Raw genomic sequence first — 21365 nt, 5'->3', positions numbered from 1 at the left:
CTCCCCAGGGCGAGTCTATCGAAACTCATAAAATCGAAACTATTCTATAAAAATTTCGGCAGAGTCTCCCTTATAAATAAAACATATCCAATCCTGCAAATTATAAAGCAACACTCCCAAAATTATTTAATATCCAACCATCCTCCATAACCAACTTCTCAAATCAACATATCCATATCATCCTAATATTAAATTACATCGATTACATAAAATAATAAAATAACACAACTTGCAAAAATCCCAAATATAATACTAATTAAAATCCACGACTCCTAGCACCATCACGTGGCCACAATATCACACTAACGTTCGCTACTGGGTTGACTGATGTACCTGTAACTCTCCTGTGGGGGGAAAAATATAAAATAATAAAAGAGGGGTGAGTATAAAACTCAGTGAGCTCAGTGAGTGGATAGTAGTTACTGACAATTTAATAAATTTATTTAAAATGATTTAATCTTTCTCAAATCAATTTCTCAAATCGTTTCTCAAATCAATTTCAATTTCTCAAAATATCATAAGAACTTGCTCAAACTCATTTAATGCAAATCAGTTCATTGAAACACTATAATACATATATTCGCATAAAATCGATGGAATCATATAATACTCATCATATCAAATACTGAAGACTAAAAACTGTCATCAAACAAGTACCCAAGGGATAATCTGATCATATCCGGACCTCGACGGACGGGCAATGACGTACTATCTGGGTAGCGTCACGCCCCGGAGCTACAACGGATAGATGGGGACGATCTCATCTCATATCTCATATATCTGTACTGTGCATGCATAAGCCCCCAAAAGGCAAAAGCGCCCGAACACACGGCCCAAAGCCTCTATGTGTGTCCCGACGGGCCCCAAAGGCCTCTATCTCATCTTATCTGTATCTCTTTTCTGTATCTCTTTTCTGTATCTCTTTTCTCATCTCATATTATCTGTTTCTCTGTATCTGGAGGGAAGGGTACTGTCTAATGATTTCAAAAATAACATATACATAAACATAGAATCTCATCCGAAATCTCATTTTCTTTCTATTCAACATATCTCAAAATCTGCTCAATTCTAATATCATGCCTTTACTAAAAAAAAACGCTAATAAAATCATTAATCAAACTCATTCTCAATAACAATAAAGACCGACACATAGATAAAAATTAATTTACCGGAAAATCATTTAATCGAAGCATTAAATACTTATCATAAAATCAGCATATACTATGAAAATAGGTTTGTATATTCCACTCACAGTGATGATGTCTAGACTCGGTATCAACAACGTCCGCGGGTTGATTCTCGTTCGCGGATGCGGATCCTCCTAATCACGGAAACACTATAATTATTCTCCGTAAATAGAAATACAACCAATTTAATATAATAAATCTCGAATCAAATCTCTATTAACGGTAAACTATTCCCGCATGAGTAAAATTACCAAAATGCCCCTACATGCCAAAATTACCAAAATACCCCCAACATCAATATTTTACCAACTTATCCTCAAACTTCATTATTTTACCAAATTATCCTCATATTCGTCAATTACCATATTGTCCTCAATTCAGATTACATAAATTAATCACATTGTCCGAAATTACGAAATTACCCTCGGGGCATAAAATTACCGAAATGTCCTTAACGTCTTAAATTACCGAATTACCCTCGAAAGCATAAATTACTTCATTGCCTTCACTCAAAATTACCGAAATGTCCACTAATTACATAAAATTATAAATTCACCCCAAAGTTTCATGAATTTACCGAATTGCCCCTGCCGGTCAACGGTGACCGGACTTCAATCAACGATGACGGGGAGCTTTGGTCAGCTAGTTCCGACCTCGGTGAGTGCAATGGTGGTGCCCGTGAGTCGCCACGCACGCTGCCGGCGGCGGATCGAAGCTCCAAAAAAATCCGAAACTTTCCGGTAGTCGTTCGACGATTTTCCGGCGTCCCTGGTGGTCGTGGTTGGTCAGAAATTGTTGCTGGAGATGTGAGGAACCAGTTCCAAGTGGTGGCGCGTCACAAACCCGGTGGAATCAACGGCGACGGAAAAGGATCTTGGCCGCAACTTTCGAGCTCAAATCGTCAACGTTCTGGTCGGTTTTCGGCGACGAGGACCACGGGGATACGACGGTCGGCTTCCAAGCTTCAGATCGGTACCAAGCACGACCGGTAAGGTGGCCGAAATTAGGAGATCCGTTTGGGTCAATATCGCGGGTCTGGGTCGGGTTTTCGGGTCAACGGGTCAAATTCCTCTCTCTCTCTCTCTCTCTCTTTCACGGGTTCTCTCACTTTGTTTTTGAATTCAAAAACAGTTCCCCTTCACCAATTATACAATCCGACCCTTTTTTTTTTTTTAAGCTTAATACAAATTAAGCCCAATTCGGACCCGTGCTGAAAATAAAATCCGACCATCGGCGCGTGTAATCGCGATCAATTTATTTCAATAAATTAAATTGTCGTGACGAATTTAAAAATCATAAGCGAAGAGGAAAAATTAAATCGCACTCTTAATTAAGAAATCCGAAGTGCATATGTTACATCTGGGGTCCAGAGTTTAATAAAAAAGAAGTAGAGATCAGAAAGCTCAAAGCTGAATTGACAAGAATTGATGTTGAAAAGACTCGACCTTCACTTTTTACTCAAACACAAACCCCACCAGTACCTCCTCCGGTCTTTGAAACCTATGCACCTTTCTACACACCATCCAGACCTCAACAACCTGTTTACAATCAATTCTTTGGATTCTCACACCTTCAACCAACTCCTCAACCAAAGCCATCTTTACCCAAAAAATCAAAATCCAAAGTCAACATCTCAGAACCAAAGTCAAAGGCCACTTCATCTTCATCTGTTCCTCCGATACCACCAAACGATTCACTAAAAGCCACTCCTGAACCTCCCAAAAAAGACAAAGGTCCCATGGATCAGTATCATTATCATACTGTCCAAAACACATCTCTTGACTCCTCTGAACCAAAAACAATCTATGAGTCAAACTCATCAGAGTCCAACCCGTCTTCCTCTTCCTCATCCACAAATTCAGTCGGTACCTTCACTGACTCTGAATCCGAATATGCTGACATTACAAGCATATTAATGGCCACCAAAACTGAAGATCCAAGCACTTCATCTGCCACACCTATTATTGAAGACAATTCTTCTGATGTTGAAAATAAAGCATCTCCAACAGAACCAGAGCCATCAATGCCTCCACCAGTTCATGATCACTCAACAAAGCCATCTTCAGCATCTTGGTTCACATTTGATGACATTCCCCATCATAAATGCCCTGTTCGACTTCAAGAATTTACCACATGGATTGACCTCCAAGGAACCAAACCTAATGCTAAACCTCAAGCTGTTCTCCATGAATTCATGGCCCAGTCAACGGGTTCTTTACGAGACTGGTTAGAAAGCTAGGGAGAATACAGACAGCTCCAATTCATGCAACTCCAATTGGCACGGCACTCAATATCATCCATGAACAATTCATCGGTGAAAAGACAACGTCTACCGATGCAGACAGAAAAGAGTATCATCAGATGAAGTGCTGCTCGCTCAAAAGACACCTTTTGGAATCTCATTACAAAAGGATGAGTATTCTATTTTATAAGCTGAATGGTTTCAATGAGTCATCTCTCAAACATGTCTTCATAGCCTCACTTCCTTCTGAGTTACAACCTGATCTTCAAAGGAAACTCACAGCCACTAATCTCAACATAGCTGATATCTCTCTAGGAAAGATTTTCCAAATGGCAATGCTATGTCTCGACCAGATCTGTGAGCAAAAAGAACTCTTCAAAGATCTCATGGAAGACAAAAAATCTTTTTCTGAAGCCTGTAAAAAACCCTATCTTAGGATAGAGTGCAAAGATGAAAAGAAGTGTATCTGTCCGACCAGAAAGAAGAAATATTTCTAGAAACACTTCCATAGAAAATCATCCTTTAAAAAACCTCTCCGATATTTCAGAAAAAAGGATGCTTCCCAGTACAGAAAGAAAAAGCACAACCGTTGTTTCATCTGCAAGAAACACGGTCACTTTGCTCGAAACTATCCTCACAAATCTGCCAAAGCAGTTCATCTCATACAGCATCTTCAACATTCTTCACTGTTATCTAAGAATGAAGATGTCAAATTAAATTTTTTAGAACAGTTAGAACAAGATGATCAGATTGCCTTCATTATAGCAGAATCTTTTGATTCTGATGATATTTCAGTCATTTCTACAGTTCAAACTGTCAACCATGTTTCAGCCATTCCTAGACCTTCTCTAAAAATGTCAATCATTTCTTCCAAATTTCATAAACCTGTTCCTATCATCGGGTTTATTGACACTGGTGCAGATACCAATATGATTGATCCTTCTGTCCTTCCCTTTGATTGTTGGGAGAAACACTCGAAACTTTTCCGAGCAGTTAATGGAGAAACTTTTGAAACCACTTTGATTACCAAAAAACCCATTGGTATTCAATTCTTTCCGAATTGCATAATTTGGAAAAAGATTATAACATCCAAACTCCCAGATAAAAATTTACTTATAGGTTTTGACATTCTTCATTTGGTTAAAAACATATTCCTCACTAGTTCTGGAGTTCGCTACAAGCAAATGTTCTTGCCCTATACAGATACATTACATCTGCATTCACTTTCCGAAACACCATCTCCATACAGCCATGTTTCACAGAAGTTCCTAGAATTTTGTCCAAAAAACCATTCACAGTTCCACCATCCTTCACCTCTTTGGAAAAATGAACAATTCTTCATTCACCTTCCTTTCAAACTCAACGAAGACATAAATCCCACAAAAGCATCACACCCAAGTATGTCTCCTTCTGACCTCCTACTTGCTAAGCAAGAATGTTCTCAGTTGCTTCAGCAAGGTCTTATTGAACCTACTGATTCAGATTGGGCTTGTCAAGCCTTCTATGTTGAAAAAAGATCTGAATTAGTTTGTGGTAAAAAAAGGTTAGTTATTGATTACCAGCCACTTAATTCTTTCCTTAAGGATGATAAGTTCCCCCTTCCAAAAATCCAGACCCTGTTTGTCCATCTTGAAGGGGCTCGTATCTTCTCTAAGTTTGATTTAAAAGCTGGTTTTTGGCAACTTGGTATTTCACCAGTTGACCATCATAAAACTACCTTCTGCATCCCTAATGCCCATTATCAATGGACTGTTATGCCTTTTGGTCTTAAAGTTGCTCCTTCATATTGTGCAGGAACATGGAATCATGCTTTCTGAAAAGAAAAGCAGCATAGCAAAAGAATCAATTGACTTTCTTGGCATGGTGATTAAAGATGGCCATTATCAACCTGGTCCACACATTGGAACTGAATTATTAAAGTTTCGAACACACATCTCAACAAAAAGCAGATCCAACAATTCCTCGGGATTGTTAATTATGTCCGTGATTTCATCCCTAAAGTTGCAATCCACACAAGCCAGTTGTCCCTCATGCTCAGAAAACATTGCCCTCCATGGGGACCAGAACAAACAGAAGTTGTCCAACAACTAAAGGTGTTTATGAGACAATTAGGGTTTGAGGGAAAATAGACCAATTAAATCAAAGAGAATGATGTTTGGAAGTAATGTATAGACTTAATTATATCAAAGAATCACTAAAACTGGACCAAATTGAAGTTAGAAGATTTGAGAGAAAATCTAGATTTAGATTTGAGATTTTCGAATTTTGATGAGGAAAATGTGTTTGAACGATGATTTTGTGATCCAGAAGTGAAAAATAATGATTTTCTAGGCTTGATTTGTTATGGGAATTGTAGAAAATGAGAGATTTGAGTGAGAGAGAGAGTGGCGGGAATTGGAGAAAGAGAGTGGCATTTTCTAGGCTTGATTTGTTATGGGAATTGAAGAAAATAAGAGATTTGAGTGAGAGAGAGAGTGGCGGTTTCTAAAGAGAGAGAGAAAACAGTTTACTAAATGAGGAAGAAGAAAGACAGCAATGGCTTGAAATGCGAAATCAGGCTTACCGTTTAACAATAATCAGCCTGTCGATTATGTCTAGAAAGCAAAAGATACTTCAACAGCATATCGGTTTCCACAAGCGACTTACCACTTAGCTCTAGTGAGTTAGCTCTAGTGAGTAATTAAAATGAAAATAGCTTACCATTTGTCGTAAACGGTAAGCTGTTTAGGTCTAGAAAGTGAAATATAAGAAATGGCTTGTTGATTATACATAAATAGCATACCGTTTTCCTTAATAGTCTTTTTTATATCTAAATGGTAAACTGATTACCTTCGTGCTGATACAGAGACTATTCCCACAATAGTCCAAATCCCTAGACAGATCCAAAAGCAGGAGCTTCTCAAATTAATGCCAATGGAATGGCTTTCAAATTATGAGAAATTCCATCAAAATTCCCAGCCAATCCACACTTCTGAAGCTTTCTTTGAAAAAAGAGATGATGGTACAGTAAAAATGAGCTTCCAGCCACCATCCGATAGTAGATAAGCATGGCATTATGCTTTCTGCTAAGAAAAGCACCATTGGCCAGCCTCAGTTGAATTTCTCGGGATGATTCTCAAAGACGGAAACTTCCAGCCTGGACCACACATTGCCCAAGAACTCCTCTATTTTCTAGATCAAGATCTGTCTCACAAACAAATTCAACAATTCCTTGGAATTGTGAATGATCTCAGAGACTTCATTCCGCACGTTGCTAGACACACAAGCCACTTGTCAATAATGCTTAAAAAATCAGCCCCCCTTAGGGTCCCATCCAGACTAAAGCAGTCCAAGAACTCAAGCAACTCTGCCAACAACCAGTTCCATTAAAGATACCCATAGATGGCCAAAGAATTCTCCAGGCAGACACAAGTATAATTACTGGGGGAGCAATCCTTTTGGAAAGATTAGATGACAAAGAATACTATTGTGCCCATGCCAGTGGTCAGTTCAAAGAATCAGAAAAACACTACCACGTCATCTACAAAGAAGCCTTAGCCATGAAATATGGAATTCAAAAATTTAAGTTTCATTTAGTTGCCTATAACTTTTTGGTCAGATTAGATAACTCATCTTTTCCTAAAATTCTAGACTATAGGAACAAGACCCTACCAGACAAACAGTTGCTCCGTCTCAAAAATTGGTTTACCAAGTATGACCTTCTATCTAGACCTCCTCCTAAATCGACTTCTAGTTCTTCATCCATTTTAGTCACCTCTCTATCAACCATTCCTGTCATAGCAATGGCACCATCCTTACCTTTAATAGCACTTACCAGAAAATCATTTCCATTCAATATAACCTTTTCCTCACCACACCAAATTCAAGACTTCACAACCAGATTTCTTTTCCGATATTTCATGAACATCCATAAGCACAAGCCCTATAATTTCCCAAGTTTCAACCCAGACAAACTCTTCCTCACAGGCCTTACCATTGATCCATTTTTTCCTATCATAGAGGACGAACTTTGGTATCTCTGGTGTCTCACTGTGCTCTATGCCACAAAAATTGTCTTCCCAATCCAATCTATTCTTCATCATCTCCTCAACCCTTCCCAAGCCTCCTCCCTCCTTTGGACACTCTTTGAATGGTTTTCACCACTTTCTTGGTGGCGTAAACAACTTCAGTCAATCTGTGATAAAAATCATCTTAACATTTTCCCAGAATCATAAGGTGATTTGTACACCACAGTTTTCATCGTCCATCGTCCTTATTTCCAACATCCTGTGACAAAATTATTTTGGACTCAGGATCAAGCTTATCAATGGATAACTGTCCCACATCCATTTCCCCTTTCTCATGATTCACAATTGGTTAACAATCTAAGATCCTTTCTTCTTGAGCTTAACCATGTTCAACCTCCATCTCCTGAACATTCAACATACCTCTCTTGGACTAAAACATGAGATTCTCCACATACCAACCCAGGTATTCTCATCAAAGAAGAAAAGCCTGACTACACTGATGTCCTGTTTCAAGATTCCCAAGACCCTTGGGAAGATTTTACTTCTCGCCTCCAGACATTTGGTGAGTCTTCACAATCAGATCCTTCCCAAATGACACCAACTCAATCACAAGGAATAGCACCGCCTACTTCAACACCCTCCAACACTAATATTGACTATGAGAGCATGTATGCCAACCTCCATTGGTCAAAGGAGCCTTTTGCAGAAATTGATAGCGATGTTGACAATTTTTCGCCATCACACAGCTTTTGATGCAGTAGCCCGTGTGACTCCCGTGTGTCTCTTATCTTGTAAATATCAGCTTTGGATGCTTTGCTTTGTCTTATGTAAAAGTCTAAAAATGCGTGCTTTACTTTCTAAATGCGTGTGCCGTTTGTCGTTTATAATCATTCAAGGGGTCATGTCCTTGATGATTTCTATATAAGGCACCTTATGTTTCAGTTGTAAGCAGAAGAGTTTATGAAATAAAAATTTCCTTGTAAGATATTCTATCATGACCTTCTAAAGTTTTCTTCCAAGTTTTCCCTGTTAAGTTAGAAGAACTATAGACTTCCATAACCGTTCATCTCTATCTATAACAAGTATGCTCTGCACTCACCTCTCTATAGGATCGATCTTGTGCATCATAAAGTTTTCCTTTAAGCCCAGTCCCTGACAGTTTAACACAGTTCACTCTTTTCCCCAGTGCCATGGTGGCATTCATGTCTGAGTGGTAAGTGTGCGACAGTCGTCCCTACTGGTCACCTAGTCGGATTTGTTTCTAAGTATATTGGCTGGAAACCCGAGCATGCGGACTATTGGTCCAAAGGATAACTCTGTTGTCATTGCTCTGGTAGAACAACACCACATACTTAGGACTCAAACTGGTATCAATTATTTGATTACTCTATGTTTTACACACCAGTTTATTTTCTGGCTTAAAGTTGATTAATTTTAAATCATTTTGTGATTCAAAATTTTTCAAAAAGCCATTTAAAGCACGAAACACGAATGTCCATGTGATCATTTAAAGCTCAAAAATCAAGCAAATCAATCACACATTCATATAATCAAATCACATAATGGGTAGATTAATAGCTTAATATCATACAAACATATACTAATGTGAAAAATTGATCATCCCAAGTTCATGTCGGATTTTGACAAAATACTCTTCCCTAAGAGGTTTTGTAAAGATATCAGCAAGTTATTTTTTGATTGAAATAAATTTTAACTCAATGTCTCTTTCTTCTAACGTGATCTCTTAAGAAATGATCTCTTAAGCAAATCTCTATATGTTTGTACTTGGTCAAGGTTAATGCCATAGCCTCTAAGAGTTTGTTTCATCCAAAGGGCTTGTGCACAACAACTATTGGTGGCAATATATTCTACCTTAGTAATTGAAAGTTCAACCAATTTTTGCTTCTTACTAAACCGAGAGACAAGTGAGTGACCTAAAAAGTGACAAGTTCCACTAGTACTATTCCTATCAACCTTATAACCAGCAAAGTCAGCATCCGAATAACAAGTTAAGTCTATATGATGAGAACCATCAAGGAAATACCATTGAAGCTTCAAGTGATCCTTTGCACATTCATGGAGGCCCAATTACAAGAGTTAGAGCCAAAAAGATGCAAGCTGCATTAAATGGATTAATTGAGAAAATATGGATTGAAAATGCAATTCAAGATGCAAGACATCATGAATTGGGCTTGGAGAGAAGACAAGGCATTGTGGGCATTATTCAAGCTATTGGGCAACCAAATACTCAATTTGGATCAAATGCAGAAAGGGAAAATTCGGAATAAATCTGGTATTTATTGAGCTAGAATTAATGTGTAAACTATATACTGTTGGAAAGATAATTAAGTTAGCTTTCCAATGCCTTTTACAGAGCTAGATTTAGAGCTCTGTAGAAGGAGTTATGATCGATTTATTACAGCTTGTTCAGGCTTGGGAATACAAACGACTCCTTTGATTATTCAACTTCATTTATTTGTTTTGTGTCAAGTTTATCAATGTGTTAGGTAAGTCTACCATTGATGATGGTGGGCTAGCATTATGTTTGTCAATGCTAACATTAATAATGGTGGGTTGGTGAAGGCTTTTAAAGCACCCTTTGACAAACCTATACTTGGAGGGTTGTTCCAATGTTTCCATTTGTATTTTTAGGATCTTGGGATTCTTTTAGCCCATTTAAACCCAGCAACCTTGCTATGTATGACAATTAGGAGATTAATGTAATTTGAATTTGAAAGATTATTCTTTCTTTAGTTCTTTTGAGAACTAGTGAACTTATCAAGAATTTGCATTCTTGTGGCGTTCCAAATTTAGACTTATCACTCACCTTCTCATCTATTTCTTGAGTGTGGCGTCAATATCATTTTCTATACCTTTGCTTCATGCTTTTCTTAAGCATTGGGTCAAGGTTTTGTTTGTCATAAATCTGTTTAGAACTTTCTTGGAAAGTTGAAACTACAATTTAAGTGTGAGTTTCAAAGTTTCATTGTGGGATTTCATATCATTTGGTATCAGAGCTAGTTTCTAATCAGGTTTGAATGTCTTATTTATTTTGATTATCAAAAAAAAAAAGAGAAAAAAAAATGTACAAAAAAAAATATTACAAAAGGATTCAAGTATTTCTACTTTCATCAAATTGAATTTTAGTTATTTATTTTCCTTGACATTGTTTACACACAATATCAATTGTGTTGCTTCGCTTGCTTACTTTCCTTTCTTCAATTTCCTTTTCATTCTTTGTGTTCTCTTAATTTCTTTTCTTTGTTAGTGTGCTGGATTGTCATATTTGGTGTGCCACTTGGGTTTTTTTTTTTCTTGATTGTGTTTATTTAGTTCAATAAAGAACTGAAAGAGAGAATTAAGTGTGGTAAAAGACAAAAGTTTGTGAGATCGTTAGAGGGAAAAAGCCAATTTGTGTGTTAAACACGAGAGTTAAGTGACATCAAATTGAGTGAAACACGTGAGGTAGTATTGTGAGGTCTTTTTGCTAACATTCTTTTCAGATCACAAATATGTCAAAAGATCAAGAAGCTATGGACCAATTAATTATGCTCAAGGCCATGCAACAACAATTTGAGCGCATGAATCTGATGTTTGGAGAGATCCATGACAAATTGGAGAGGCAAGACACTGTCATAGCCAATCTAGGAAGGGGGCAACAACCAATAGCTCCTAATGTAAGAGGTAATCAAAGGCGTGCTGCCATGGGAGAAGAAGATAGTGATGACTTAGATAATTTTGATGACCAGGCCACTGTTGACATGCGTGGAAGAGATGATAGAAGGGCAAGACGTATAGATCATGATTTGGGGAGTATCAAACTAAAAATTTCTTCTTTTCAAGGTAAAAATGATTCAAAAGTATATTTGGAGGGGGAAAAAAGGTGGAGCTAGTATTTGATTGCCACAACTACTCTGAAGAGAAAAAGGTAAAACTAGCTGCTATTGAATTTACTGATTATGCTATTATTTGGTGGGATCAACTTGTTTTGAGTAGGAGAAGAAATCGTGAAAGGCCTACAAACACTTGGGAGGAGATGAAGGCCATCACGAGGAGGAGATTTGTTCTTAGTCATTATTATAGGGAGCTTCACCAAAGGCTTCAAAGTCTTATGCAAGGTTCCAGACGTGTGGAAGATTACCACAAGGAGATGGAAATAATCATGATTAGAGCCAACATTGAAGAAGAACGAGAGGCCACTATGGCAAGATTTTTACATGGTTTAAATCAAGATATTGCTAATGTGGTTGACTTGCAGCACTATATTGAGTTGGAAGACATGGTTCACATGGCCATGAAAGTGGAACGACAACTGAAAAAGAAAGGTTCCACTAGAACCAATTTGGGTTCATCTTCCTCATGGAAGTCAAAATGGAGCAAAGATGATAAGGCTATTTCAAAGCCTAAGATTGAGCCATTCAAGGATCATAAAGAGGGAGGCAACCAAAGCAAAGGTAAATCTGATTCCCAACACTCTAGAAAAAGAGATATTAAGTGTTTTAAATATTTGGGGACAGGTCATATTGCATTTCAATGCCCAAATAAGAGAGTAATGATCTTGAGGGATGATGGAGATGTTGAAACCGAGAGTGAATCAGATGATGATCCTATGCCACCTTTGGAGGATGCTAATGATGGTGTAGATTATCCCGTTGATGGTAAATTGATGGTTGTTAGGCGTGCTCTCAACGTGCAAGTAAAAGAAGATACAGAGGTACAACGTGATAACATCTTTCATACTAGATGCCACATCAAAGATAAGGTATGTAGTATGATAATTGATGGTGGAAGTTGTACTAATGTGGCTAGCACTAGTTTAGTTGAAAAATTGAATTTGAAAACTTTGAAACATCCTAGGCCGTATAAGCTACAATGGCTGAATGATTGTGGGGAAGTTAAAGTAAATAAACAAGTGCTGGTTTCATTCTCTATTGGGAGATACAAGGATGAAGTTCTATGTGAATATGATAGGCATGTGACACATGATGGTTACTTAAATAGATATTCTTTTGTAATGAGTAAAAAGCAAATCACTCTTGCACCATTAACACCTAGGCAAGTGTATGAGAATCAAATGTCAATACAAAAGAGAGTGATACAAAAAAAGAAAATGAGAATACAAAAGAAAGAGAGATTGAGAGAAAAACAAGTGAAAAGATAGAAAAAAAATATTGTTGAGAGAAAAGAGAGGCAGCAAGTGAACTTGTTTGCAAAAGAGAGAGAGGTTAAGAGGGCTTTCTTTTCAAAGCAGCCTATCGTTGTCCTCTTTTCTTAGACTTTGATGATGTGTTTCCAAATGAAGTTATGGTACATGTGGTCTTGTTAACCTTTTACCCAAATTTCAACCTCTCTCTTGAGGATCCCAACCTTCCCACGACCCTTAAGGTTCAAATCCAGCTCCAAGGAGCAGAACAAACACCCACATCAAAAATTACAACCCTTCACCACCAATATAGTGTATCGATTAGAGAATCATGCACTAGATCTTCCCATACCATATACTACATCCGATGCCTTAATGATACTAGCAGACACAGACACAATTCCAACCATCATTCAAATTCCCAAACAAATCTAGAAACAAGAATTGCTCAAACTTATGCCTCTTGAATAGTTAACCAACTATGGGCATTTCCACCAATACTCTCAACCAGTTCAAACAACAGAAGCCATGTTTGAAAGACGATAAAATGGTCAAGTCAAACTATCTTTTCAAACACCTGAAACCAAGCCTGTTTCAGACACTTCACAACTTTCCTACACTGCTATGATTACAGCAGTTCAAATTGGTCAAGAAAAGAAACTTCCCATTCATGGTTTCTCATCAGAAGGGTATCCAGTATATCCTGACAAAATCAATGGTCATTTTCTATAGGATGTTCCTGAAGCCCATAAGTGCAATCTAGATTGTCCTTGCTTGGACGACACAGATGTTGATGACGAATTGGAAGTTATTAGGAGAAAGAAAAAGAAAAAGCAAAAACCTTCTCATCAAAAAACATCTTGCAAATCCTTTCCTCCACAACCTCCACCAGATCCCAAACCTCTTATTCCCCAAATAAGATCATGCCTAATGTTTTCAAGTCAATCTTATGAGGAATCCTTTCCTCTGCTTGAAAAACAGACAGACACACAAACCAGAGTTATCTCAAAACCTTTTGTCCAATCCCCAGTTACAGCCGCTGGGCAGCCTGAAGAACCAAAACAGTATGAAGCTGTTTTAAATTGGCAAACCAAAAATGCCACTGCTCAGAATCAAACTCTTCAACAACTCGGAAAGAAAATTGATCGAGTTGCCAGTCAAGTCTCCCAGACATAAACTAAAGTTGATTCAATCAGTAATCGTCTTGATCAGATGTACATACATCTACAAGATCGTATCTCTGAGCTAGACATCGATCTCAGACGAATGATCAACAACCACATCTGGGGTCCAGAGTTTAATAAAAAAGAAGCATAGATCAGAAAGCTCAAAGCTAAATTGGCACGAATTGATACTGAAAAGGCTCGTCCATCACTTTTTACTCAAACACAAACCACACCAGTACCCCCTCCAATGTTTGAAACTTATGAACCTTTCTACACACCATCCAAACCTCAACAACCTGTTTACAATCAGTTCTTTGGATTCTCATACCTTCAACCAACTCCTCAACCAAAGCCATCTTCACCTAAAAAATCAAAATCCAAAGTCAAGATCTCAGAACCAAAGTCAAAGGCCACTTCATCTTCATCTGTTCCTCCGGTACCACCAGAAGATTCACCAAAAGCCACTCCTGAATCTCCCAAAAAAGACAAAAGCCAAATGGATCAGTATCATTATCATATTGTCCAAAACACATCTTCTGACTTCTCTGAGCCCGAAACAGTCTATGAGTCAAACCCATCAGAGTCCAACCCATCATCCTCTTCCTCATCCACAAACTCAGTCGGAATCTCCACTGACTCTGAATCCGAATATGCTGACATTACAAGCATATTAATGGCCACCAAAACTGAAGATCCAAGCACTTTAACTGCCACACCTATTGTTGAAGACAATTCTTTTGATGCTGAAAATAAAGTATCTCCAACAGACCCAGAGCCATCAATGCCTCCACCAGTTCCTGATCACTCAACAAAACCATCTTCAACATCTTAGTTTACATTTGATGACATTCCCTGTCACAAATGGCCTGCTTGGCTTCAAGAATTTACCGCATGGATTGACCACCAAGGAACCAAACCTAATGCTCAACCTCAAGCTGTTCTCCATGAATTCATGGCCCGATCAACGGGTTCTTTACGTGATTGGTTAGAAAGCTTGGGAGAATACCGTCAACTCCAATTCATGCAATCCCCAATTGGTACAGCAGTCAATATCATTCATGAACAATTCATTGGTGAAAAATTAGATGTCTACTAATACAAAGGATCACTTGAAGTTTTAATGGTATTCCCTTGATGGTTCTCATCAGCAATCCAGACAAGCCAGCTATCCCGAATGCTTAGAAAATAGTGCCCTCTATGGGGACCAGCACAGACAGAAGCTGTCCAACAACTAAAGGTGATAGCCGAGTCACCTCCTCCTTTCCGAATTCCCACAACTGGACAACGCATTCTACAGACCGATGCTAGTGATGATTACTGGAGTGCCATCCTTCTTGAAGAGATAAATGGTGTACGTCACTTCTGTACACATGCAAGCGGACAATTCAAAGACTCTGAAAAGAATTATCATGTGATCTACAAAGAGATTTTGGCGGTCAAGTATGGAATAAAAAAATTTGAATTTATCTTATCAGCCATAAATTCCTTATCAACATGGACAACTCCTCTTTTCCTAAAATCTTTGACTTTAAAAATAAGCCGCTCTCTGACAAATAGCTGCTCAGTCTCAAAAACTGGTTTGCTAAATATGATTTTATTGTCCAACACATAAAAGGCACACAGAACCTCATCCCAGATTTCCTTACCCGTTCGGCTATAAATAAACCTTCCCTTATTTTCTCCATTCACACCATCCCAGTCATAGCCATGAATCGTCAACTTCCTTTCAAAGTTCTCAACCAGAGAACCTTTCCCATGAGCATTCCTTTTCATTCAGCCTACCAGATATTTCTTTGCCAAGAAATTCCTTTACCAGTATTTCTTTAATGTTCAAATCAAAAAGCCTGATCGTTTTCCTTCCCTCTGGTAGTGTCGATAAGGTGCACCAAATTTAAAACCTTACCACTAATATAAATAATTAGTACAAAGTGAGTAAGGATCGATCCCATAGAGACTATGCTAGTTATATTTATTATCAACTCTAATATAAATTAATCTAACTAAAGAAAATGCCAATTATAAATAAAAAGGGGGTTTATGAATTTTTAACTCAATAGTAAGAAATAAAGAAATTAAAACTACGAACAAGAATTTAATAAAAACTCTAATTAAGGAGAAAGAAATAATGATGATGAAAACTTTGGTTAAAGGATCATTCGCCACCACCAAACATGCACATAATATATCAATTCTATCATCAATTTATATTGAAACTATCAACCGTAGACAACAATAAGCTCTGATAGTCTCAATCTTTCCTTAGTGTGTTGTTAGGCAAAATAAGCTCTTCACCTAATCTCTAACCATTAAATAATTTAAAACAAGCTCTTTAAATTTAAGATAATGGAAGCATTAAACAAAGAAAGATATTAGGTTGATCTAGGCAATAAACACACAAGCTCGGATTATTTAACCTAAGTTATGTTCTCTAATCGAAATCACTGATTCTAACCTGCTACTAATTATTAAAATATCAAGACAATTACGAATCAAGAATTTTAATCTAGCAATAAAATTTATTCAAGTCCTATCTAATTGGCCACTCAAATAAAACAAGAATAAACCATGAACCTTAATTATAGAAGAACATAAACAATCTCAATTAAATAAATTGAATGATAGAATTTAAATTTAATTGCATAGCATGTTTAGGGTTTTCAATTCACCCTCAACCAAAGTAAAAATCTAGCCTAACATAATTGAATTGGGAATAAGAGAATTGATAAAACCAGTCATGGAGATTATTCAAGCGGCTGCAAATTGTTCAGTTTCTCTTGGTTGACGATTCTCCTCTGCCCGAATTACGTCTGCACTCTCTTCTTTTTATTCAAAACCAAAACTCCCTTTTATATTGCTTGGCCACCGAATCCTATTGTGATTCTAATAACTAAACCACCTTTTACAAGCTAAAGCCCTAAGCTTGCCACGTAATTGAAAACAATAAAAGCCAAAAGCTATTGATTTCCTTCCTTTATTCTACTTTGACTTTCCATTCAAAGGCTTAATTAAAAGCTTTGTTTTATGTGCTGCCCACTTTAGCTTTAACCTTCTTCTTTGTTTGCACGAACATGGAGAATTCAATTTATTGGCTTCGGTTTCTTCGAACAGAATTTCTTGCACATCTCCTTAATTACTTCCACAAATTGATTTGATCTTCACTGCTGTCCAATTGTTATTCTTTACGTACTTTTCATCCATAATCTCCAATTAATTCCCTATGCAATAAAATAATTCAATTAATTAAAAATAACAAATTAAAATAACTAGCAATTATATAATTAAGGGTAAAATATGTATATAAATTATGCTCATCAAATACCCCCAGACTTAGATTTTGCTAGTCCTCGAGTAAAACTAAAACAAAAAGCAAAAACAAAAGTAACGAAACAAAAAGTAAATCCTAACTAAACCACTTTCGTAGGAAATCACGATTGCATTTAGCGTATGCAACAAGCCTTTAAACCCCTAGGCGGCCCCAGTGGACGAGTTATAGTCTCATGAGGGCTTCAGCGATGATACCCACAAACATCATTAAAATTTTTTCTTGAATGATAAAGAACAAAAGAATTTAAAATAAAACTAGCTCAAAGAAAATTTCAAATATTATCGAAGTTCTAACTTTAATTCAATAGTCAATCCCATCTCTCTTTTGATTCTCATAGTGTGTGTGTGTGTGTGTGTGAATCAATTCAATTAAAATCTATTTCCAAAATCTTCAATATCAACAGCCTTTGCCTCGAACAAAGAAAAGAGTAGGTCAAACTAATCTTATCATCTTAATCTCCAATTTTTTTTCTTTTACATGCATTTGTGTGCATTTTCTTTTGATTGATTTTTTTTTTTTTTATAGTCAGGAGCTTTCACTCTACCCCTTAAGGTAGCCTTCTTCTCATGGTAGATTATCCTCTACATACTGGTGGTATATAGGCCCAAATTACTCAAGGATAGCTTCACTCTTAAGGGTTATAGGTAGCTATTTCTGACTATGGTGCCTGTGTATACTACATTGTATTGTAGAGATAAGAATCAAGACAAACAGTCATTTACTCGATCTAAAATTCTCAACTCAGGCTGCGTCAATCTTAAATTCTAAGTCAAAATTATGAAAGAATTGATATTAGTGCTGATGGTTTAAAGAATCTCAATTAAGAGGAAATCAACACAAGAATCAAGTATAAACTAAGGTAATATTCAACCCTTTCTAAGAACCATATTCATTGTCAATCAAATTCTTATCACTGACTAATATTCAAACAATGTTTTTTTTTGTAAAAAGAAAAAGACAAAGCAATAAAAACTAAGTTCGAAATCCACCCCCATTTCGAAAGAGGGCTTCTACTGACCTGTTACAAAAGTGAGTGCCTCCGTCGCTGATAATTGCCTTTGGTGTTCCAAACCTTGTAAAGATGTTCGGGTGGCTTTTGCTTCCACCCATTTTGAAACATAATCAACCGCAAGAACAATATAGAGATTACCAAACGATGAAGGAAATGGTCCCATGAAGTCGATGCCCCAAACATAAAAAATCTCAACTATAAGAATGGGAGATTGTGGCATCTGATTTCTAGGTCCCAAATTACCTGTTCTCTGACAACGATCACAAGATTTGTAAAACAAATATGCACCCTTAAATAGTGACGGCCAATAAAAATCGCTCGCAAGTACTTTAAGGGTTGTTCTCTTTGGTCCAAAATGTCCTCCACAAGCCAAAGTATGACAAAAGGTGAGAATATAAGTAAATTCAGTTTCGGGTACACACCTTCTAATAACTTGATCAGAACAATGCTTCCACAAGTATGGCTCATCCCACACATAGTACTTGGCATCACTCTTGATCTTGGCCTTTTGTGCACGGGTTATCTCTTTTGGTACTGTCCTGGTAACTAAGTAATTGACATTATCTGCATACCAAGGAGTAACTGTACCTACCTGTAATAACTGCTCATCTGGAAAGTTCTCATGCAATGGAAGTGCATCTTCATTATGGATAAGTCGACTCAAATGATCTGCCACCAAATTCTCAGAACCTCTCTTATCTAGAATCTCTATGTCAAATTCTTGCAATAGAAGTATCCATCGTATAAGGTGCAATTTGGCATCTTTTTTGGTGAGCAAGTACCTAATAGCTGCATGTTCAGAGTAAACAATTACCTTAGATCCAATTAAATAAGAACGGAATTTCTCTAAGGCAAAGATAACTGCTAAAAGTTCTTTCTCTGTGGTGGAGTAGTTAGGTTGTGCATCATTCAATGTACGAGAGGCATAATAGATGACATGAGAAAGCTTGCCCACACGTTAGCCCAACACGGCTCCAACAACATAGTCACTAGCATCGCACATAATCTCAAATGGTAAATCCCAGTTTGGTGGTTGAATCACAGGGGCTGATGTCAAAACCTCTTTTAACTTCTTAAAAGCTCTTTGGCACTCTTCATTGAAGTCAAACATTGCATCCTTTTAAAGTAAGTTACAGAGGAGTAATGCTATCTTGGAGAAGTCCTTGATAAACCTGCGATAGAAACCTGCATGACCAAGAAAAGAACGAACCTCCCTCACACTAGTGGGAGGTGATAAAGAGCGAATAAGATCTATCTTAGATTTATCAACTTCAATCCCCTTTTCAGAAATAACATGGCCTAGTACAATACCTTGATTAACCATAAAATGACATTTTTCCCAATTAAATACAAGGTTAGTGTTAATGCATCGTTTAAAAACAAGTGTAAGGTTATCTAAACATCTATCGAAAGAATCACCATAAATTGTAAAATCATCCATAAATACCTCAATGATGTTCTCCACATAATCAGAAAAAATACTCATCATACACCTTTGGAAAGTGGCAGGAGCGTTACAGAGACCAAACGACATGCGTCAGTAAGTAAATGTTCCGAAGGGGCATGTGAAGGTCGTTTTCTCTTGGTCTTTCGGAGCGATAACGACCTGATTATAACCTGAGTAACCATCAAGAAAACAATAATGAGAGTGACCACTTAACCTTTCAAGCATTTGATCAATGAATGGCAGAGGAAAATGATCCTTGCGAGTGGCTGCATTCAGTTTACGATAGTCAATGCAGACTCTCCACCCAGTTTGAACTCTTGTTGGCACAAGCTCATTTTCTTCATTCTTGACTACTGTAATGCCTATTTTTTTTTGAACTACCTGCACACAACTCACCCATTTACTATCAGAAATGGGATAAATAATCCCCACATTAAGGAGTTTTAGTATCTCCTTTTTTACGACTTCTATCATTGGTGGATTAAGGCGGTGTTGTGCATCTCTCGTTGGTTTAGACCCTCTAGTAAAATGCGATGCATACACATGGAAGGACTAATTCCCTTAATGTCAGCAATGGTCTAGCCAATCGCCGTTTTATGATCCCGAAGCACCCTAATTAACTTTTCTTATTGAAGGGGGGTGAGGGTTTTAGCAATTATGACTGGAAGTGTTTCATTTTAACCCAAGTAAATATATTGCAGGTGCTCTGGGAGTGGCTTAAGTTCTAAGGTAGGTGCCTGCACAATTGAAGGCAAAAGTTTCTCGTTTAAGAAAGGCAATTCAAGGTAAGAAACATTATACCCATTGGTGCGTAATGTGACTGCTCCATCTAAGATCGTCATAGCTTCCTTTACCTCATCATCCAACTTTGTCAAATTTGCCTGTTCCTTAGAATCATCTTTCTTAAGATTTTTGCTTATGGCAATTTCAAAACTATCATTACTGGATAATTCAAAGAAATTCTGCACCAAAGTATTAATATCATCTATGGCAAAGACAGAATGTACATCACTAGGATACCTCATTGCCTCAAAGATATTGAAGCCGATCACTTCACCATCGAATACCATTGTGAGGGTTCCATCGTGAACATCAATCTTGGTTTGGGCTGTCTTAAGGAATGGTTGCCCCAACAGAATAGGAGTGGGATTGGGCAATGATTCATTGTCCATTTCAAGGATATAAAAAATCAGCTGGAAAGACCAATTCATTGACCTGCACAAGAACATCTTCCACAACCCCCTTCAGGTAAGCATTAGATCTATAAGCCAATTGAATAATTATACCAGTTTCTTCCATTGGACCTAAATTCAAGGAATTATAAATCGAATATGGCATAACATTAATTGAGGCCCTTAAATCTAGCAAACATCTTTTGAATCTGGTATTGCCAATAGTGCAGGGGATAGTAAAAGTACCTAGATCTTTGCACTTAGGAGGAAGTTTTCTTTGAAGTACAGTAGAAACGTTCTCTCCTACACTTACTTTTTCATGACCGCTCAACTTGCACGAACATGGAGAATTCAATTTATTGGCTTCCACAAATCGATTTGATCTTCAATGTTGTCCAATTGTTATTCTTTACGTACTTTTCATCCATAATCTCCAATTAATTTCCTATGCAACAAAATAATTCAATTAATTAAAAATAACTAGTAATTATATAATTAAGGGTAAAATATGTATATAAATTATGCTCATCACCCTCTGTATGGAAAACCTGTTTCTCACCGGTCTTACCCTCTCTTCCTTAACCATCTGCGAAGATGAGTTATGGTACATGTGGTGCCTCACTACCCTGTATGCTACGAGATCTGGAGGTATTTCTAGAGTGAC

The 21365-nt window shown here is 37.3% G+C and overlaps 1 long non-coding RNA gene and 1 pseudogene across 1 annotated transcript; both read right to left on the bottom strand.

The window, feature by feature from the left end:
• Window positions 1-259: 259 nt before the first annotated feature.
• LOC107178803 (uncharacterized) lies at window positions 260-1859 on the bottom strand. The gene is made up of 3 exons (XR_008053995.1): window positions 1765-1859; window positions 1253-1321; window positions 260-333 (listed from the first exon to the last, which is right to left on the bottom strand). It is a non-coding gene; the product is annotated as an uncharacterized LOC107178803 (long non-coding RNA).
• Window positions 1860-18080: 16221 nt separating this feature from the next.
• On the bottom strand, window positions 18081-20003 carry LOC112495876 (uncharacterized; annotated as a pseudogene).
• Between the last annotated feature and the right edge of the window lie 1362 nt (window positions 20004-21365).

This window comes from Citrus sinensis, chromosome 4 (assembly GCF_022201045.2).
Source record: "Citrus sinensis cultivar Valencia sweet orange chromosome 4, DVS_A1.0, whole genome shotgun sequence".
Classification (NCBI taxonomy): Eukaryota; Viridiplantae; Streptophyta; class Magnoliopsida; order Sapindales; family Rutaceae; genus Citrus; species Citrus sinensis.
The sequence above is the reverse complement of the archived record's forward strand: the minus strand, read 5'-3'. Positions and strand labels throughout refer to the sequence as shown.